At 45.1% G+C, this 23,058-nt stretch overlaps 1 long non-coding RNA gene across 1 annotated transcript; it reads left to right on the top strand.

The window, feature by feature from the left end:
* The first annotated feature begins 14,898 nt into the window (after positions 1-14,898).
* On the top strand, positions 14,899-17,735 carry LOC120715329. Its single transcript, XR_005691600.1, has 2 exons — positions 14,899-16,310; positions 16,661-17,735. It is a non-coding gene; the product is annotated as an uncharacterized LOC120715329 (long non-coding RNA).
* Positions 17,736-23,058: the final 5,323 nt, after the last annotated feature.

Here is a 23,058-nt window from a genome sequence, read left to right as displayed (position 1 = left end):
CTCGCTCTGACCCTGAACTGATGGTGGTTCATGTGTATCCAAAGAAAAGTAACCACCTGTATGACCAGGACAGTTTTTACAGAGACCGAACAAAGATGAACGAAGACCTGCTGAGAGCTGGAGACCTCAGTCTGACCCTGAAATACCCCACACAGAGAGACAGTGGAGGATACATCTGCACCATCTACAGGGACAAAGACATCCTGAGACAGAAAGTAGTGCTGCAGGTCAAAGGTCAGAGATGTAGAAAAACACCAGGTGTTAGTGGAGGAAATTGAGGTCAGTGTTCAGCAGTCATGTTGATATTGTTTTATGTTTCTCCACAGAACCATTTCCATCCTGGGCCAAAGCTCACCTGGTTCTCCTGGTTCTCCTGGTTCTTCTTGTAGTTTCTGGAGGTCTTCTATATTATTTCCGGCACTATTTCATGTCAGGTGAGTGTCTCCTGCTACACTACCCATAATGCCGATGGTCAGCAGGTGTCCTCTGGTGGCTCCTTGACTGTGGCTCACACAAACTTGTTCCAGAAGCTGAAAGAGTTGAGAGTTACAAACAGCTGATACAGAGAGCTGAAGAGAAACTTCCAGGTTTGTTCCAGAAGTCAGAAAACCTCCTTCAGACTCAGTCATTGATCAGTGAAACAGCTCCACAACATGACTTTACTAAACAGTGTGTGTGCTTCACTGCATTGATCTGACACAGAGGCTGCATGTGGACAAGCTGTTCTTCTTCTGTGGTGGTAAACAGCAGCTGACATGGAAACATGCTGACAGTAAATGTTGAGGCGCAGCACAGAAATAAGTTTACTGTAAGGAGCCATCAGAGGATCATTATTAACTTTTACTACAGCTCATGTTGTGCTTTGTTGTCCTCTCAGGTTACAAGGTGAGGGTGGAGTCAGGGGTGGAGTCTGTCCTGCTGCCCTGTCAAGCCTTACTTTGTCTGCCTAAAGATGCTAAAGTGGAGTGGATGGACAATACCATATATGACAGGAAGGTCCACGTGTATAAGAACGGCTCTGACCAGCCTGAAGAACAGGACCAGTTTTACAAAGGACGAACAAAGATGAAGAGAAACTTACTGGAACCTGGAGACCTCAGTCTGACCCTGAAACCCCCCACAGACACAGAAACCTACACCTGCACCGTCCACAACAGCAGGGAGGGAAACATCCTGATGAAGAAAGAAGTGAATCTCACTGTCAGAGGTCAGTGCTGTAGATACAGGTCAAAGGTCAGAGGTCAGACTCATGATGGTGGTTCAGTCTCAGTGACTCCATCCAATAATGTTACAGTGTTAGCATGTCTGATGTTTGTGGCTGTTTTGGTTTTTCTTTGATTTCCAGCCAAATGTAAAAGCTTCAGCAGATGAACTGTAGGAGCAAAGTTCATGTGTGAGACTTCATCTGAAAGGTCACATCTTCTAGTTTCTGAACATGTGTTTGTTTAGCATGTGGCTGAAACACAGGCTAAGCTAAGTCAGCTCCAATCTCAGTAACAACCTTCTTTGGTCCTCATCTATAATCAGTCATATCTGAGTCACAATAACTAGAAGATGATTTCTAGCAGAAGTGTGAACATCTCCACATCCTTTCTCCATGTTATCATCCAAAGCTGTGTGAAGTTTCAGAGCTCTGCAGCTAACAGAGACTTTCAGTTTGCTGCTCTCTTCCTCTGACAGCTCCATTCTTAGGGAGCGTTAGTTCTCTGTTTCACTTTATTCCACTTATTCAGTCTGATGTTCTCTGATCTGTTTCTCTTGTTTAGTGTCTTAAATGCTGCCAGTGCCTCTCTTTGCTGTAACCAACCTTTCTCTTTATTTCTGAGCTTTTTAAGGACTTTAACTGATGCATCAACCTTTGAAAATGGAAAGAAATCAGTCAGATTCATGGCTGCATCACAGTGTCACATGTAGTTCTCCACATCAGCTGGATTATATCTATAGCAGCAAACAGCAGCTGATGCACAAATCTTTGTCTGTGTGAATAAAGTTGGATCAGTTCAAACAGTTTGTTGCTCTGCTTGAAAGCAGCAGTTTTTCTAATGCACCACCTTCATGTTTCCTTCATATTTGAATCCCCCTGTAGATGCTGACAGGTAACCATGTCACACAGAGCTCAAGCCTTTGAATCCAGCTGTGACTGTTGATTTTCTATTGAATGGACTTTTTCAAATCCAGCTGTAGGCCTGTGTTTGTGAGCTCATTAACAGCTGTTTGTTTAGAGAGACGTGGTCCTCACAGGACAGCCACTACAAACATATGATTTTATAGAATATGATGCATTACTGCAGATTCAACACAATAGAAAGGATTTGAAATGAGCTCAGCCTTAAACATGTGCAGCAGTAATATTGATCCACAGACACTGATGGGAACATTTTTCTGCACAATAAGTACTTTGACTTTTCATACTTTATGTACAATTTGCCAGTACTGCAGTTTAGTGTGTAGTGAGGTGTTTTCATGGTGTTTTCTTGGTGCTTTTACTAAAGGAAGCTTCTATCAAATTCTTCCACATGTTGTCAAACTGAGCTGTGTGATGAAGTGAGTGTGACAGAAACACTCAGACTGTGTTTCTCTGCTTCATCAAGTCAAATCTGGTCCTCAGAGACTGAATAAAGTCCTGTCCCACTAACAGCAGCTCCAACAGTCTGTTCACTGCTTTCTTCCTGTCAGTCTTCATCTTTCTGCTGCGTCTCCTCTTCACACTGACCACTTTCTATCTAACAGTGAGCTCCCAGTGAAGCAGCAGCATTCAGCCTGTTAGAGGCAACACAAATGTCTCCATCCAAGCTCATGTTGTGCTTTGTTGTCCTCTCAGTCCCCCAGGTGGAGGTGGATTCAGGGGTGGAGTCTGTCCAGCTGCCCTTCAACACCACACTTCACCTGCCTGAAGACGCTAAAGTGGAGTGGATGGACAATTATAGTCGTTATAACAACAGGAAGGTCCACGTGTATGAGAACGGCTCTGACCAGCCTCACAAACAGCACCAGGTTTACAGAGACCGAACGAAGATGAATGAAGACCTGCTGAAAACTGGAGACCTCAGTCTGACCCTGAAACACCCCACAGATGGAGACAACTGGACCTACACCTGCACCGTCTACAGCAGGGAGGGAAACATCCTGCTGAAGAAACAAGTGGAGCTGAAAGTCAGAGGTCAGTGCTGTAGATACAGGGCAAAGGTCAGAGGTCATGCAGGAGTTTATTCTCTAAAAGCTTTTGTTTGAATCTATTTTCAGTTCATTCAAATAAAATAAATTCTTTGATGTTTTGATCTAAAAGCCAAAAATGTCAGGCGGAGCAACTGTGTGTTTAAATGAACTAAGAAGACCATTAAAATGATCCTACCTTCAAAATAAAAGCCTCTGGCATGATGTGAGTTTGGATCAAATCAATAGTTTTGTTAGTTTAGTCCAAATCAATGTAAATGTATAAATATCAATAGTTTTAAAGCTGCTGAGATCATTCAAACACTTTGATCCAGTCATTTGGATGTTGTCACATGTCAGGGTGGAGCAGCCATAAATACGAGGCTTTTATTGTGAAAATGCTGAGTGTGATGATCCAGAGGAGCCCATGGGGTGTTTGTGGCTGGATGCAAAGGTTTGTAGCTCTCCTTGTAAAGAGAAACAGCTTGAAGCTACAGAGGAGCGTCTGCAGAAGAAGACAGGGGAAAGAGGAAGAAGCTGAGGCCGCTGGAGAAAAGACAGGAAAAGGAAATCAGCTTCATTTGTTGGAGGCCGTTTGTTCATCACACTGAAATATTCCCACTTTAGAGACAGGAAACAAAGTGAAGTGTGGATTGATGTTTGTCTCCATGATTTGGGCCCTGGAGTCATTTCTTCATCTCCCACTTTAAGACATATTAATGTCAGCCTCACACGTCCCACAGTGGACACATTTCTATTTCTAGATGATATTTGGAGGATGCTCATGTGTTTCTCTGCTGTCACAGCTCTTTGTGATATTTGAGCGCAGCTGTAATGTTTGTGTGGTTAAAGCCACCAGACTCCACTGACAAAAACTCTCATTTTAGCCGGAGAACACGGGGCTGCTGTGGGACTTTGTGTTTGCAAAGGTTTCTATTGGAGGCATGTTTGCCTTTATTATATAGGTGCAGAGAGTAGACAGGAAAGTGGGGAGAGAGTGAGGGACACACAGGCACCTGTAGTAAGCCCCGCCTTCAGCCCACCTGCTCAGCCAGGTGAGCTATAGCGCTGCTTTAACATGTTGGTGTGATTGAGAGTGAATGAAAGTGAGTGATGGAGGCAGCAGGAAACTAACAGGCTGTTTGTTCTGAGAGGTCACATGACTGTTGTTCTCAGCAGAGTCTGATGATTTGATGAGACCATGAGAGCGGCTTCAGTTCCTCATCAGAAAGAGTCTGACAGAAGCTCCTCCCTCTATACCCCAGTAGACTTCTATTAGACTGCTCCAGATTCCTGAGAGTTCACACAGAAAACTTTACAAACAGCCAAAGAAAAACTATTGAAAAGCTTCAAGATCACAAAGAGCTCTTTCACAGCACATATGAGCCATTAAGAAGTGCACATTTGTGTTTCCCACAGTCCATCATCCAATAATATCAAAGGACAAACTGTGAGGTAAAAAGCCTTCAGCTCTTTTTGAAGGAAGCAAAAAGACTTTGGTCCTGAGAGATGGTTCAAAACACAACTCAGACCTACCAAAGTATTATTTGTGCCAAACACATGAAGCCTTCAACTTTGTATGTGTCCAGTCAGTGTGGCAATAGAAGTCACTGTGAGGATTTTCAATGTGCTGTCAAAGAGCATCCAAACAATCAGGTGAGGATGAAGAGAATTAGTGTGGATGGACAGAAAATCCATATCCAGTGTGATTTAGGAGCAGCTCATATATAATGAGTGAAATGAAAGAAGAGCACAGACAGGAAGAACATGAGTGAGCAGACATTTTGGAGCTGCTGATCCACACAGGGCTGGATGGAAGGAGTGGGAGTCCATGATGGCTCAAAGTCTCTGATCTAACTCTTCCTGAGCCTCTCCCCCTGCCTCCTCTTTGGATCTTCTCCTCCTCTTCTTCCTTATCTGCCTCCTCCACCACTGCTCTCTCCTCCCTCATCTCCTCCTCAGCTGAACTGAAGTCAGGGCTGTAACATGAGGAAACGTGCAGAAATGACTGAGTCAGCATGTTGTTGAAGTGAGTTGAGTGATGGTGAGCAGATTAGATGTGCGAGCCTCCCTGTAGAGAAAAGCAGATCTTCTCCAGAGTTTCCCACCTCATGTTTTCCTGTGTCACAGCTGATTGTCACATCCTGGCTGTCACTAAATGAGTGGTCCAAAGGTGGAAGGAGGAGCACAGTTAGATTGTTCACCTCCTAACCTGTGAAATCAACCAGCTGAATGAAAAACACTGTGATCCTATGAGCTGCTATCAGGGCTGCTCCATTCTCAGGATTCTCATCTGGATGATTGAAGCAGATTATTGATGAAGTCAGCAAACAGCTTTCAAAATGGCTCTTTTTCCAGGGGAACTCCCTGAAATGTAAATCTCATTGGAATGAAGAAGAAGTCCAAAGGCGTGGTTAGGCCCAGACTTGTGGCTGTTTTCAATGTAAAGCCCATGTTGCAGGCAGCTGCTGCTCCTTACTGGCCCACAGCCTCCACTGATGGATGTGTCAGCTCACTTGTACTGTAGCCACGGGGAGAGCGATGGTGAAGCTGACAACCAGAGGTGTAGTGCTATTTGTTGAAGTAGCCCAGCTGTGCCATGGAAGCACAAGTTTCCAGAGATGATTGGACTGTGAGCAGAAATGATCCATGTTGGACTGAATTGAAGAACAGATCATAAAGTCCTCTGTGTGCCCAGCCCGTCTGTCTGAGCATCTTCATCAGTGTGCAGCTGATCTACAGCTAATGTGCTGATTGATGAGCAGCCTGTTCATGGTGATGATGAGAAACAGATTGGATTCAAAGCACAAATGAGTGAAAAAGGAGCAGCAGCCATGATAGAGCGAGTCCTCTGCTGACAGAAATAGTGGAGTGAAGGATTTGTGCAGCGTTTCTCTGTGAAAACAGCTGATTCAGATCAATGAGAGGAGGATGAAGGAGAAGCAGCATGTTTCTGATAGAAGCATCACTGCTGTGCTACAAACTGCTGGGACTGTGTGTGAATGTGTGACGGCTCAGCTGGAGGCAGGATTGGTCCAGAGGAGAGCTGCTTTATTCCAGACTAACTCTTCTAGAAAGCTGACATCTGTGTGGAACAGCTGACCTGCACCATGTGGAAAAGAACAGCAACATGATTCAGCGTCAGATCCTGACACATCCACGGATTCATCCCGTTACAGGAACTGTGCCACACGTGGCCTCTGTTTGTTCTGCATTGATGCTGCAGGGATTTCTTCAAGTCACTATAATATAGTGTCAGATGGACACATGAAGCTAACACGGCACATCTTTGTGAGTCTGCAGCATGTTGACACACATGTCAGTGTTGTACAGATCTGAGAGCAGCACAAACAAACTCCATCAAAGTGATTTGTGCTGTTGCAGAGCTGTGTGACTGCATTTGTCTTCATTATGGACACATTTCTACAAATGGGACTAAACATGTGACCCTCTGCACATCCATGGCTCAACAGTGCACCCATTGGCTGGATGCAGCTTGTATTGTGGCTCCTCCCCCTTAGCTTCAGGTCAGTTTAGCTGTGTTTCCTCCAAATCCCAGAATTCCTGAGGAGCAGGAATATGTGGGGCTGGGCTCTAAACACTCAGGGTGAGGACTGAGTGAAGAGCTACAGGACAAAGTTTCAGCGCTGCGCTCACAGCTTTGAGACGTCCAATCAGCAACTGGTCCTGATAACATCTCCCCTCTCCTTCCACATACATGAAGACTGCTAGAAGCAGCTATCAGCCACATCAGGCTCACATCATGCTTGCTATTAAACATGCTGCAGTCTGCAGTAAACTCCCTGCCACAAAGCTTTGAGTCTCCTCCAAATGCACCTGTAACAAGGTGACCTGCAGAAATAACTGTGTCCACGGGCAGAGTCACCAACACTCTGCACCAGAGCTAAACCTGCTTTGGAGCTAAAAAGCTGCTGTCAGGGTTTCCTGCAGAGCTTCAAATGTGGAGACTGAAAGCTGTGGACAGTTTCTGTGGCTGGATTATTTCATATGTGTTTGTTTCACTTTCAAAGGAAAGTGTTGGAATAAATCAGGTGTGTGACGCACACTTTACTGCAGATTGTTCTCAATGTAACACAAACAGCAATCAGAATGTGATTGATCCTGATGTGCTTGTTGCTTCTAGCAGTGTTGATGTATTTGCACAGAGAGGGGGAGATGTTATCAGAGTGTGTAAGTGATCAGATCTGATGCTGAATCATGTTCATGTACAGTCAGCTGATCCTCACAGTTCAGTTTGTAATCATGCAGCTCTCCTCTGATAAATCCTGAGCTCCACCTGAGTCTCAGTCCTCAGGACCTCACACAGTCCCAGCAGCTTCTATCAGCAGAGTTCTCCCTGATATCACAAACATATTGATCCTCCTTCAGCCTCCTCTCATTCATCTGTTTCCACAGAGAAACTCATCAGTGAAACCTGAGCTTACTGTGGATTATTCTGGTGGCTCCATCACTCTCTGCCTCACACGCCCTCATCTGCTGCTTTCCTCTGATTGGCTGCTCTGACAGAGTCATGATTGGCTGCATGTTTGTATAGAAAGCAGCACGTTGCTGGTAGATCAGCCATCAGCTCATGTTTGTGACTGCAGCATGGCACCAGTTTGCTCCTCGTGTTTCAGTCCCAGACTGACCTGCAGCTCTTTAGTAAATTCAGACAGCAGCTTTGTAACTGTTAGTAAATCTGACCATGAATATCATTATGACACCTCTGACCACTCATTCTGTCTTTATTGGCTTTCATACATGAAACACGCTTAAAGTCACCATTGAATCTAAACTGGATGAAAGCAGCTGTGAGTCACTGCAGCAGCTCTGTGCCAACAACCAACCAACACCTGGGTGGAGTCCCAGCTGAAGCTGAGAGATACTCAGAGATCAGAGACAGAAGCAGCTGTATGGAAGCGTTCTACAGGACGGCGTACACAAAGCTGATGTTACTGATGTCTCCTAGATAGATCTCATGGACCAAAGGCTCTCTGTGTCATCTCGGCTCCAGCTGAACTAAACTGAGAGTGAATTTGGGCTTTCAGGGAGGGGTGAAAGCAGAGCGCTGTAAAGGAAAGGGCTGTGATTGGTTCAGAACACGTCAATGAGAAGAAAGGAAAGCTTCAGAGCAACATGAATGAAACAAAGTGTTTTGATGACGACTGAAAGCCAAAACTGTCCCTGAAATCAGAATCCAGTTCATCTCCAGCCCTGTCAGCAGTTCCAGCTGCAGTGCTGTTACAATAATAGTCATCACTTCTAGTTTCACAGCAGCAAACTGGGAACATTCAGCGTCTCAAAGATTGACCTGTTAGCACCTGCAGACATTGTTGAGCTGGCTCTGCTGATCTTGTCTTCATTTCTCCACTATTTGGAGAAGCTTCAGCAGGATCCACAGTCAGAGTCAAAGTGGAGTTCTAGCATGGACGTGACGCTTCAAGAAGCTTCAGACAGACAGTGTTCTCCAAAAGTTCTGCTCTAAAAGGAAACTTTGAGCTGGCTCTGTGATTGTTGTAGTCAGAAGGATGGAGGCTGGATCTTTGATGAGTGCTTGCACACAGGCTGTCTTTAAGTATTCTGGGACACAGCCAGAGGACAGACGAGTGTTCATTATTGGAAGCAGCCGAGGGGCAGGGACATCCCAAACTTCACTCAGGAACTTTGGAGGAATCATATCTACACAGCTTGATGAGCGTTTCAGTTGTGCCACAGTCCTTCAAAGCTCCTCCACAGAGACTGGCACAAAAGAAGATCAGATATGGTGGCTGGGGTCGGGGACATCAAGAAAAGAATCAGGAGCTGCTGTTTTGGATTTCCTCTCATTCATTTGATGCTTCAGAAAGTTTAGAAAGTGAAGACGTTCCTCACTCGATGCCGTAATCTGATGAAAACTTGCAGGATGTCAAAGACGCTCCACTGAGCTCCAAAGAGCTCTGGGCTGTGCTTATTAGAATGAATGAAAGGAGAGAAATAGCCTCGCCTCCTTCACCTGTTCATTGAAAGCAGTCGTTCATGCTTTCATCTCTTGATGACGCAGCTGAAGATTCACCTTCTTCCGTCTCCTTTCTGCCCTCCGGCATTGTCTTTTCAGACTGTGAATGTCTTTGTGGATCCAGGGCAGCGAGCGAGCACCACGTTTAGTCCTGATCTTAAAGGTGCAGTTGAATCTAAAGTGGATGTACAAAGGAGGTTCAGATCATTCAGAGTGTTTGTGTGTGTGAGGGAGGAGGAACACCAGTGGTGGTAGAAACACTGATGAACATGTTTCTCCTGCTTCCTCATGAAAAGAGCGTCAGCGTACTGACACAGCTGCTTTTGCCTGATCACTTGGAAAAATGATCTCAAACAGAATCCATCAATGATCAGAGAGAAACACATCAGCTCAAAGCCTGGAGTTCATACTGAAGCCCACAGTTATATGTAGGCCAACAACACGCTGTTTGAAACCAATGAATTTACTGTACTGAGGAACTCAAATGAGTCAGTAAGATCATCAACATGGATCTTAAAATCAGCAGCTCAGATCATGTGATCACACATAAGAACCATGGAGCAGGAAACATCTGAGAGTTCAGCTGCAACTCTGATGGAGTCTTAGGAGGGCGGAGATACCTGCACAGATAGCAGCTGTTTCACACTTTAACAAGCAGCACCTCCAAACTACACCCTTCATCCACCTTAATAGGGGAGCATTTGAAGCGTCTAAAATGTCCCAGAGCGTCGGGCCGGGAAAAGACAGAGCGCACGCCTCCTTTATTGTGAAATTCCTCACCATGGTAACTGAACACATCAGCTGGTCTGCAGCAGGTTCAGAGTTTGAGGCTCAAAGTGTCCCATTTTCACTGATTGTTTCCCGACGACATGCTTCACGTGTGATATGGATCCTCTGCTGAAGGAATCTGCTTTCTATCCACAACCTGTTGATCCGTGTCTGACTAACAGCAGCGCAGGAAGCCCTGCAGTTACAGAGAAACTGTCTGAGTCGCATTGTTGCTGCAGTTTACCTGCAACTGCTGTGAAGAAAAAGTCTCACTGTGTTTGTGTTTGGTCCTAATCTGCTGCCTGTCTGTTTGACATGCTGGATTTCCAGCTGATAGATGACAGATTAGAAACTGATCAGTCTATTGATCACACAATATTCCATCAATAGAACTGATTTGACTTTGATTTGTGTAACAAAGTGATTTCCACGTCTCCTTCATGATGTGACAGTGTCAGAGCTGAATGCACTTGTAGAGTATCATGTTTTTATGGCTCACATTTAAAGTGTTGCAGCTCTAATGTACAGCTGTCATATTAGAAATAGAAGCAGCTCTGATTTTAGTGCTCAAAGAAATCTATGAAGTGATGAATTCACACATGAACAGTTTTCTGCAGTGTTCCTCTCGGCCTTATTTGCAGCTCCACTCTTGTTTTTGCTCTAATAATTATTTCTCTCCATCAGCTGTTTCTCTGCCTGAAGGAGGCGCCACTCCATCGCTTCATTTAGTGCAGAACAAGAGTCACATGATGCTGCTCTGAACACCAATCACACTTTGTACAGCTCATGTTGTGTTTGTTGTCCTCTCAGTGTGTCAGGTGGAGGTGGAGGAGGGGGCGGAGTCTGTCCAGCTGCCCTTCAAAACCACACAAAACCTGCCTGAAGATGCTAAAGTGGAGTGGTGGGAGGTGGGTTCATACAACATGGTGCACGTGTATGAGAACGGCTCTGACCGGCCTCACAAACAGCACCAGGTTTACAGAGACCGAACGAAGATGAATGAAGACCTGCTGAAAACTGGAGACCTCAGTCTGACCCTGAAACAGCCCACAGAGAGAGACAGTGGAGGATACAGATGTGAAGTCGCCAGGAGCACATGGATCATCAGACAGAAAACAGTGCAGCTCAAAGTTAAAGGTGTGTGTGTGTGTGTGTGTGTGTGTGTGTGTCTGACTGTGTGTGTGTGTGTGTGTCTGTGTGTGTGTGTGTGTGTGTCTGACTGTGTGTGTGTGTGTGTGTGTGACTGTGTGTGTGTGTGTGTGTGTGACTGTGTGTGTGTGTGTGTGTGTGTGTGTGTCTCTGACTGTGTTGTGTCTCCTCTGCAGGGAGAGTTCAGGTCCAGGATCAAACAGGGGACATCAGGAACAGAAGCAGCTCCATTGATCCGACTCCTCTGATGGCTGATCAATCAGTTTGATCTGTGTGTTCTTGGATTATTGATCAGTGATGTCAGAGTGGAGTCAGTGTGATGTTGTTGTTGTGTGTTTGAGACTTTTAGTGTCCATGAAGGTCTCTGCTGCCGTAGATCCTCTGAACTGTGACAGAGGTCTCACTCTGGAGGAAACTCTCAGCACTTTCCAGCAGCTCCTCCATCATGGAGGACGTTCCCTCACTGTAACAGGTGGAGGAGAGAGGAGAGGAAGCACAGGTGGATCCTCTGAGGAAGAGGAGCGTTCCTACAAACCACATGATCACATGACCAGAGGACAAGCATGTGCAGAAACACATTAAAGTCAGCCTGTAAACACGTTTGTGTAAATTCTAGTCATGTTTTTCTGTTACATTCAAATAAAAGCAGAGAAAGCAGAACAAATGCTGAAGCTGTCTGTGTGGAATAAAGGAGTTAATGTACTCACACACACACACACACACACACACACACACACACACACACACCTGTCTCCAGCAGCTGTCTGAGCTGCAGTCTGTATTGTGTGTGTAATATCTTCATGTTTCTAACATTACAGTTTTATCTTCAGGTGTAAAATCAGCTGCTCTGCTGTCTTCTCTCCTGATCCTGTGTGATTGATTCGATCCTGCAAACGCCACAAATTTCATTCCAGCTTTGATTTGAAAGCCAGCGAGTAAAAGGATCAGCGATAGTTTTCAGAGCGATGCCAAAGCTTGGGTTCCTCTCCTACAGCAGCTTTTCTTTCTTTCTCTCCCTGTGAAATACAGCAGCTGGACCTTTAGCTGCAACACACTGTGAGACAAACTGCACACAAACAGTTTGTGTGTTTGCTGATGTTTGTTGAGCTGATAGAAACGCTGCATTTGAATGTTACGACCCCTCTGCTAGGCGTCAGGGAGGGAGTAACATACACGAGCCCCCCAACACAAAACTGAGTAAAGCAAAATTTTTTAATTATAAACTTTAAACAGAAAACCGACAGGGCTGTGCAACAAACCACTGGGCAGACAATTATTACATAAAGAAAGAACAGTCACGAGTAAAAGTAAAAGGGTAACTAAGGCAGGCTGGCCGCACACAAAGTAAAAGCTAGGGTTTTAACTAAGGCAAGCCAGCTTCACAAAATCCTACTCACAGCCAGCTAGCAGCTCAAAACTCTACTCAGGCTAAGTTTAAAGCATGCACCAAGGTTCGACAAAGTAAAGCAATATGAATAAGTTCAACAACGATCGACGAGGGAGGCACGAAGGGCAAACTGCATGTTCAGTCCTAAGCAGCAGCCACTGAGTGAAGGACCTCCAGCCTTTTGTAGCCACAGGTGGGTACGATCAGCCACTGATTGCCTCTTGGAGCATCATGGGATCCCGGGGCAGCCAATCATCCGTGTGGTCTGGCACACTTCATTCTGCATAAGAGGGTTGGCACGGGTCTCCCAGTAACCAATCACACACGAGTCCTGGAACACATTGATTTACCTAGAGGAAGGCGGGGCCACCTGAGGCCGGAGGCCGTAACACCCCTCCCTTTAAAACATCAACTATGTCGGGCAGAAGTGGATGTTGCAGAGTGTGAACAACAACAAAGAACAAACACAGTAAAACATGTTTACAAGCGGGACAGACCATCAGCTAAAACATTTTCAGACCCCCTTTTATGGTGGATACTTAAGTTGTATTCCTGCAACAACAAAGCCCAGCGCATAAGGCGCTGGTTATGATTAAACATACGAGCAAGGAACACAAGTGGGTTGTGGTCGGTGTACACAACAAGAGGCAACATGCTGGACCCCAGGTACACGTGAAAGTGAGGAAGAGCCAACAACAAAGCCAGGGTCTCCTTTTCAATGGTGGAGTAGTTTAACAGATTTTTATTGAACTTGCGGGAAAAGTAACAAACGGGGTGGTTCAAACCCTGCAAGTCTTCTTGCAACAGCACTGCCCCAGCCCCGACAGCACTGGCATCAACCTCAAGTTTGAATGGTCGCGTCAAATCAGGTGCAGCTAACACAGGAGTGTGGCAGAGGAGGGCTTTTGCACTCTCAAAAGCATCCTGACACTCACTTGACCAGCCAAACTCAACCTTTGGGCTGAGTAGGTCAGTCAATGGCTTGACTACAGAGGAGAAATTCTTACAAAAGTTTCTGTAGTAGCCCACCATCCCTAGAAACCTATGCAACTCCCGCCTGGTGGTAGGTGTGGGAAACTCTTTAATCACTGCCACTTTGGCCTCTAGGGGCCTGACACTTCAAAAACGTTCCTCCCTTTATGCTCGCTGCTCTTCAGCAGGGCTAGCTAGATGCTAAAGTAGCGCTAACACAACTTACCTGCAGTCGTTCAGCTGTCGTCCCAAAAACATATCAAATAAAAACATGGCCCACTTTAAGCCCTGACTGTGACTCACAGTTGACTCTTTGGTCTCTTTTATGTGATTAATGAATGAACAGGATTTCCTTTCATGTGTTTCTGTTCAGGCTCAAATCACTTTGATGTTTGAAGGCTCGCACTGATGGAATAATAACTCCCCTCAAATGTGTTAAAGCTAAAGTAACCAGCCTGTTTGAACATGTAAGGAGTAGAAAGTACAGATACCTGTAAATCCTACTGAAGTACAGTAACAGAGTATTTGTACTTAGTTACTTCCCACCTCTGGCCCTACCGTTTTATCCCATATGACTAAAGCCAGGTAGGGGCTGGCTGGATTCAGCAGAGCAAACATCTAATGTAGTCGTGGGCTCAGAAGTTTCTCTCTGAGTGCTGTCATGGTGTAGTTGCCATGGTGACACAAGGTTTGGTAGAGAAGGCCATCACTAAACGATGGAGGCGGGGAAGCGAGACTCAGAGGGGTGAGGTATCCTGGTGTTACTGAGGAGAACTCTGCTCTCTCTTTCTAGTCCCTGTTATTTACTCACACTGTCCCATTTAAAGCAGCTGAATCCTCTGTGATGCTGTTCACACTAATATGGTTGGATCACGCTCACACTGACTCTGACTGTCAGCTCACTCTTGAACACACTGAGTTTCTGGGAGTCTGGCAGGTATAAGACCCTCTTCAGGAACTGACTCAAAGAAGAAAAAGTGGATGTTTTCATTTGATCGTCATTTTTCACTGGACGTGGGTGAAACTCCTGGATATCAAAGACATCCTGAGCATCACTGAAGTTAAACGGCTGAAAGTTTAAAGAGAATTGTAAAATGATAAGATGATGATTGACTCATAGGATTATCTGACAGGTCCTTAAAGTGGCCCCTTGGTGGAGCTCAGCAGGACGACAGGTGGCTGTGAGCTCATTTTAAAATCATCATAGAATAAACAGAAACATTAGCAGATGACGTTTGAAGGCTTTACGTGTGTTGGATATGAATGTTTGGAGCCCAGATCATCATTGGTCTGGTTTCAGTGTGGATGCTTTTCTCCATGTTGGCCTGAGGGTGGTGCTGTTTAGCCTGTACTGAGTATTTGTCACTATGCTGTGGGTGGAGTCAGTGATTGGCTGAAGGTGCCTTCTTTAAAGCGGGAACACTGGCTCAGCTTTCCTACCTCCTTCCTCCCAGCTGCACCACGCTGCATCAACAAGTGATTGTCTGTGTGTGGAAGAGTGATGCCATTGGACACACTGTAAATATCTTCTTCAGCTGTGTGGGTGGAGGAGCTTTTCTGTCAGGGAGGCGGTGTCCTTCTCACCTTCACACATGAGATTAGAAAGAGAGAGAGTTCAGATCACAGTGCAGATATGAATGAATGAATCCGTGCTCGTCCTCACGGCTCCTGCATGCTTTTAAAAAAGTGTGTGTTCAGCTCTGATCTCCAATCTGTTCTTTTCTCTCTTTGTTTCCTGGGTTCATGATCATCATCACACCGTCTGAGGCTCCTAAATATCCACGTTTGCTTGTTTCACTTTCACACTCTGGGAGTCAAAGATGTTTCAGCTCCAAACTCACTGAGAGCTCCTCGTGCCCACCACGTGACCACAAACATCTTTGTGCTCACGTGCTGCTCGTGTCTGAGACGCTTTAGTTTGAAGGAGACAAACTGCAGACGCAGCATTTCCTGTTCCTGAGTGTAACCTGAGCATTTGAAATGAGCTCCACAGGGAAGCTGTAGGTGACAGAGATGCTCACAGACTCACTGACGTTACAGTCTGTCAGCATCACGCAGTATCACAGACACACGGGAAGATTTAGTGCAAGTGCTGAGAGACACACAGCAGACATGTTGACTGGAAACATGTCAGACTGAAATAAAGCAGAAGCACATGTTAGCACATGCTAATATGATGTGGATGTGTTTAGTGTGGGAGCAGGACTCACCTGAGACACACCTGTGTGGATGCTGCTGCTTCCTGCTCTGCTCTTTCTGCTGATTCAGCTTCTTCATCACGTCTGAGGCTCTGTCACAGTTTGTTAACATCATCATGGACACAACACAAGCACATCTATGTGACATTTCCTATGATTGTGATTGATGTGGATGTAGAACATGTCACTATCTCATTGTTTAATAAAGTCAATGTTCCATTAGAAACACAGACAGTAGAATTATAAACAGAGTTTGAAACACGAGACATTTGATGGAAGTTTGACCTCATTTGACCTTGAAGAGCTCAGAGCTCCAAAATGGCTCTAAAGAGCATTATTATCACTTTGACCTTCAGATCCATCTGTTGACCTTGAAGTGAGGTCAGAGGTCAGATGTGAGCTGATATCTTCATGTGCTCCTTTCTACATGTTGATGATCCACAGCACACTTGTTCCAATCCTGGTTTCTAAGTTTGAGGCTTTTCTCAGTTTCCATCAATAAATCATGAAGTCGACCTTGAAGACTTGGGTGGATGTGAGCCAGATGTGAACAGATGGTTACCATGAGCGCGCTCTACACCCCTACAAAGTTTGATCAGAGTTCATTCACAACTATTCGAGCTGTCGTGTTCACACACAGAACGACACGCACACACACGCTACCACAAACATAACCTGTGTTTTCAAGGTGAGCTAAAGCTCCAGGTGTCACATCAAACACTCACAGGGAAAACACCAATCACAGCACGCACACATATACTGAACATGACAGAGAGAGTTATTAGAGACCAGCTTTTATCACATTTATTCTTCCTCAAAGTTCCAACAGAGCCGAACAACCCAGAGGGAAATGTCCGGGTCCTCCCAGCAGCCAGTGAGCTTCTGTAGAGAGGACACGTGAATAAAGCCGCAGTGATCCACAAACACACACAGCTCTTTGCTGCCTTTGACTCCTTACTTGATGCAACAGCTGATGCTGTCAAACAAAAACAAGCTTCATGTTGACCATCAAACTGATCTTTATTGTCTTTCTTGCAGAAAGTTTCATTATTTCATGGGCAGCTGAAAGAAGTAAGAAGTGCAGAATATGACAGGAAATAAGTGGAAGAACAAAATCTTCATTTCCTCCAAGTCTTCTGGGCCTGGATGTGATGGAAACACTCACTGAGTCCACTGCTGTGCTCATCACTGAAGCTCATAATGCAGCAGGTTGCACATTTGCAGGACTGAAACATGTTGGAAACCTTGGAGGATTTCCTGCTTCTTCTCCAGGTCATTGAAGCAAACTGCTGGGCCTGAGCGGGCAGTTTCCCATCGAGTGTCCAAAACTCTTTAACATGGTGGAGATTTCATAGCCACGCTGTAACCACGCTGTAAGAACACGAGGATGATCCACCGTCACCGTTCTCATAGGGGGTGGTCTGATTGGTGGAGTTTCTCTGTTGTTGTCGAGTCTTTACTTTACAGTAGAAACTCCTGCAGGTGACTGTTGTTGTCATTTGCTGCTGTAGAAATAAAACTGAAGGAGTTTTGCAGGTAGAAGATATTTGATTTACAGCTTCTCACACACGAGACCAGGCCTGCAGCTAGCCATTATTTTAGTGTGTGAACAGACTCCGCCTCTCTGTGTAAACAGGCTCCGCCTCCACGTTAAACTGTGACATCATCATCACTGCTGCTGTTATCAGTGTTTAACACTGGAGGCTGTGTGGGCTTAATGTGCTCAGACTTTGATTCACACGCTGCTCATGAACACGTTTCTATTGGAGGTCTGTGAAACATGGAAGCAAAGAATTTTATGATCGAATTATTGGAATCACTCGATGAATCGTTGCAGCTCTACACGAGACACTTTCTTTAAAAACCATCAGACTGCTTTCATACATGTTAACGCTTAAACACAGAAAACTTCAGCCTGATTTTCCCGACGTATGAAACTATGTTCAAATCCAGATGAACTTTTTTACAAAGAGCCTGTTTCTGTTAGTATCATATCAAAAGTCTGTGATGGTGTTCGGTCTCGTGTTCCCAACATTAACCTGTGAAATGTTCATATTTATGTACCAGTCAAAGGTAAAACATGTTTTCTAATAAACTGTGTTTGTAAGATCTGCTGGTTGTAAGAAGAAGTGTGTAAATGTCCCCAGTGGCTGCTGTGGTTTACATGGTGAGATAACATGTGAGGAATAATTCAGATACTGAGGCTACAAACTGTTAGTTAGTGCTGCTGTGGAGACGGATAAAGAACATGTGATGGTGATAAAACTAAGAGCTGAACTCCCCCAGCTGACATTATCTGGGCTGAACCATTACAATAGGTGGGGCACTTCCTGTAGGGAGTATAATAGACATTACTGACACGACTGCTGTGTTCCTTCGGATTACCCCCCACCACCCTATCCATCCCCTGTGGCTTGTCATGTGCTCTGATGTTGTCATGTGGACATTAATGTGCTCTCTGTGCAGAGGAGTTTTTTTGTTTCCTGTTCTCATGCTGTCCTCCCATAGGTTGCCCAGCGTGTGAAGAGGTCTCTTTTTTTCCTCTTGTACTCTTCCCATTGTTGTGTAATTTTTTTCAGTGTTATTCTCCCAACGCTGCCGATCTCCGACTGTATTCCCATGTGATGTCTTTGTTGTTGTGTGTGTAAGTCGGGGGGGGGGGGGGGGGGGGGGTGTCCTATTCCTCTGTGGGGCAACCTGCATATGGCCAATAAAGCATTCATTCGTTCATTCATTACAAACCTCCATGTGTCCACACATCAACTGTCACTGCAGCCTCAGAGCAACAAATGTGTTTAGACCCACTGTGTCCTTAACCCACAGTTACTCCATGAGCATTTCTACTGCTGAACACAAGCCTGGTGAAGCTTCAGCTGCCCAACACACTGTTAGTGACTCACAGATTCTTCCTTTGTTCTCTGTCAAAGCTGATGTTCCCACTTCCTTGTGATCCTCCCTCATGTGCTCCTGGTTCCTCTCTTGTATTCTTTGGACTTCTGTATACAAACCAACACAAGATGAGTTTCTAATGTTGACCTTAATCTAACCTGTAGGTCCAGTCCCTGCTCTGTCACTACAGGATGCTCTGAGCAGTCATGGATCCAGCAGATTCACTGTGTTCAAAGACTTTAGCTCAGACTCCACAGAAGCAGCTTTGTGGAGGATTCATGAGGAGACTCTGGAACAATGATGGCTTGTAGATGTTTTGCTGCTGTGGCTCAGGGACTTGGTGAGTTCTCACTCTCCAGCTTCTTCTGACCAGGACTCCATTTCCCAGCTTTCCTACTAAAAGCAACACTTTCCAGTTCAGCAGAGTCCAGTGGATGGTGCTGCCTCCACTGCCCTCAACCTCCAGCTCAGCCGCCCTCTGCTGGTCCCTTATACTGCAGTGTTGCTGGAATACTGCTCTGCTCCCACTCACCTCCTCCTCAGCCTCCAAAGGGTCTCCACCTGCACTGCTGTCTGTGTGCTACACCTCTGGAGAGGCCTCCACCTCCACTGCTGCCTACTGACTCTCAGCCTGTCCATTCTCCTGAAGTGCTCCTCTTCTTGGCTCCACCTTGTGGATGCCCTCCTGAACTGTTTCTGCTCCCCTCTGAGTTTTTATTTCTAAGTTCCTGTCTGTTGGTCGTCTGCTTCCACTCCTGGACTCTGAAGCTTCTTCTGTTTTCTCTGATTTTCACTTTGTTCCCCTGGAGATGTTTGTGCTCTTTGGACGTCTGCATGAAACCTGATAAACTGTTGGTGTGTTTGTTTAGACTGTGTCAGGTTTGAATTTCATTTAGAGAAGAGGTCAAAGTAACATGTTTAGCATGTATATATATTTTATTTTTCTTCTCTTAAAGCTGTTTCGAATCCAAAACAACACATTTACAATAAAGACAAACATTATTAAACCAGTTGCAGAACTGTATGGGGTACACACACTCACACTCCTCATACATAATCTATACTCCTGGGCCCAGGCACCAGCACCCCTGGAGGGGCTATCTGCCCCCAGACCCAGGAGATGGTTCCCTTTACTGGAACCATGAGTTCTGCTGTGTAAACATCCTGAAGGAGAACATCCGGCCATCAGTTCATGGCCTGAAGCTTAAGAGCACTCAGGCAGCAGGACAATGATCTGAAACATGCCAGTAAGTCGACCTCTGACTGGCTAAAAAACAAACAAAATGAAGTTTTTGGAGTATGTGATAAAAGGACCCGACACAAACAGTGTTTCATTAAAAAAACTGCATTTTCTATTTACACAAGTTGTCTTTGTCTAATAGTAAATATTTGTTTGATCTGAAACATGTAAATGTGACAAACACACAAAAAAGGGAAATCAGGAAGGAGGCAAACACTTTTCACACCACTGTGTGCAGAATTGTGCAACCTTAACAAAAACAATATGTGACTTGTGTTATTATTTGTTATGAACAAATCTTTTTTACACACAAATTCTCATCTATAGATGCACAAACAGAACATTTACAGATTTTTTGATTTACAAGGTTACAAAACTTAGTTCACAACTACGCAGTCTCACTTACAAGCACAAACTATTTATGACCACAGTTTGAGCCCAAACAGCTGCCTCCACACATTCTTTTACACTGATGTAGGTTGAAGCTTTCTAAGTAGCGCGAGCGACTAGGCAATAACTAATATAACTAATAATCAGTAACAAACTAGATTCTTCTAATCCCATACAAACATCAAACCCAACAAAGGTACACAAATCATAGAAAAACTGCTAAATTCTGGAATCCCTTTTCTTGTGTGAGCTGCATTTCTTTGGACCTTCCCTCCTTTTGACACATGGACCTTCCCTGTGTTAATTTACCATAATTAGGAGAATGAGAAAATAAGAAAGTTAGGTACACTGTCTCTTGGGTTTTCTGAGGGCTTCTCCTCTGGGGTAGTTTTACTCTGGGCCTGTAAATCTGTGTTAAGAGATGAAGTTAGTGTGGTTTTCATGTTAATCCTCTGGTTCCATATTGTGTTTGACTCCTGGCTCTGCCACTGCATCCACACTGTACCTGCCAGGAAACAGAATCTTTGAGTTAATATAAGCCTTACATTTACAAACAGCTGTAGTTTATGGGAGTAATAAGGCTGTAGCCACAAGTTTGTGATACAACAGCTACAACAAGGGTCATCCTAAACTAGCTGCAGTCTAAAGTGTCAGTTTGAAGTCAGTCAAAGCTTTGTCTGCATCATCAGTCTGTTGTAGTCTGTCATGTCCAGTCAGTCCCCTCACATGTGTCACTGCTGATTGTGGAGCCTCTCATGCAGCATGTTTGGGTTTCCACTGACAGAAATATGAGGTCATGTAAAAAGAAAAGAAAATCCTCGTGAGTCTGGATTGGATCGATGCAATCCTTTTCAGACAGATGGACTCACCATCTGATGTGATCACATGTTCCAGAAAGGTGAGTCTCTCCAAAGCACATTGTAATTTGGAGAGGCTCACCTTGTAAACATTCTCATTGAGGTATTTTGAAGCGCTTTAGTTTCAGTCTTGCAGGGCTGCTTGAAAGGGGAACAGATTATTAAATCATTTATGCACGCAAACATGTCGGCCCCTCCTGAGAAACGACGCCTGACAGGTTTCCTTTAAGTGCACTGTTAAAAACACGGGGCTCTGCTTTAAGACGTGCAAATATAATTTTGTTTAATGCGTCTCAAACGCAGTGCAATGTTTCACCCCTGAATGTCAGATTCTTCCCAGTCTTTGTGCTGTTGCACTCATTTTATTCAGCTTCTCAAATAAGAACAGATAAAATGCTCTCATGTATTTTGTAGAAACACTTTTGTTCAGTGAGAATTACCCTGGCTGCACACTAATCTTTTGTCAAATACACACTGTTTATTCATGCTGCTCAGTGTCTTGATGCATGCTCAGTCATCCAGGTAAGGAAATCTCAAAAAGTTAATTATCTGTGAGCTCGAGGCTGCTGTCGGGGGTTGGGGGACTCTGGCCTGTGTAGTTGGTGAGGGCTTGGATACGTCTCCACACCTGGCGGGTGCTGTTGTCAGTGAGGAGGCCCTCTTTGCAGGGTTTCCATTAGGTCAGAGCACCTTGTACCAGGTCCTTTCTTAGTAGCTGCTCGGCCGACGTTCGAAGGAGCAGTGATACTCCTGCTGCTGTCAGGCCTGCAGGTTGATCCCTGTGATGTTCTCCTCTGTCTTGTGGTGGACAAACTATTTTTTGCACTGGCACAAATAATTTGTGTGACACCTGATTGTTCCCTCGTTTTAGCTTTAGTAGTATTTTTAAATGGTTGTACAAACTTCATTTTTAGATAAATAGTTGTATGTAACTTCTTTTAGTGTTTGAAGTTTTTAAATGTAAACTTTATATTTGCATTTCAAGTTATGACAATAATTCAATAAACATGTTTGTGGTTTTTACAGTAAAAATATAACTACTACTAGGATTTTATGCTTTTGTGTGACTTCAGATCAGTTGTGTTAAAACAGTAAGCCAATTAAAAAATAACTGTAAATTCAGACATGTGAGGTTGAACTGAAAACAATGAGACCAAACAAGGTGAGAAAATAAATACATTTAAAGGAGAAATACAAATGTAAAATCAAAAGTAGTCAACAATGTCCAATTATATTTTGGACCCCAGATTAAGCCAACAAAACGTGAAAAACTAGCTTTAAATGTTTGGTGACAAACGTGTTCATGACAGAACAGATTTCTGACATTTTGTGTAAATTTATTTACACACCCACACATGCAGGGCCTTGGGGTATGTCACCAAGGTGCAGAGGAGGCTACCCCCCCCCCGTCCCCCCCGTCCCCTTCTGGCTGCCTCTGCCTCAATTTTGTCCCACAACTTAGACATTCACATTACTCGCACCCTCATTACACATACATATAGGATCTTGGGGGTGGGCACGATACGCGGAGTCCAAGTTACCATCAGGGTGTACACCCCACCCCTGGCGTCGTTGCCCACCTCTCAATGTTAAATACACGTAGACATTGAGGGCTAGCAGGAGGGACCATGCGCTTACCTGCTGCTCTCTGGCAGGTAGCTCCAAGCCCTCCTGGGTTTTAAATGCACCTTAGAACACACATGCATCAACACTACAATGAGCGGGTGGAGGGAGGTTTGGAGTCTTCTCCCACCCCCGTTCTCTGCGGCCTGCTGGAGCGGGGGGGCTAGGAGGAGGAGTTGGCCGTCCGACTGCGGTCTGGAGTGTGGGGCCTCCCTGCTGCTACGGAGTCGGGGCGGTCTGCCTCTCCCCACCACAGGGAAAAGGGAAACACCACCTGGGTCTGGGTGCAGTTCCCCCCTCCAGGGGCGGGGGCACCTAGACCCGGTTGGTAGAGTACGCTTGGGGAGTGTGATCGTGTGTACAGCATCTCTTTATGTCTGTCTCCACGTCGGTTGAGTGTGGAGTAAGTGCATATGAGAGCATGAGGGTGGGAATGG

Source organism: Simochromis diagramma, unplaced genomic scaffold (assembly GCF_900408965.1).
Source record: "Simochromis diagramma unplaced genomic scaffold, fSimDia1.1 OVJJ01000432.1, whole genome shotgun sequence".
NCBI lineage: Eukaryota > Metazoa > Chordata > Actinopteri > Cichliformes > Cichlidae > Simochromis > Simochromis diagramma.
The sequence above is the reverse complement of the archived record's forward strand: the minus strand, read 5'-3'. Positions and strand labels throughout refer to the sequence as shown.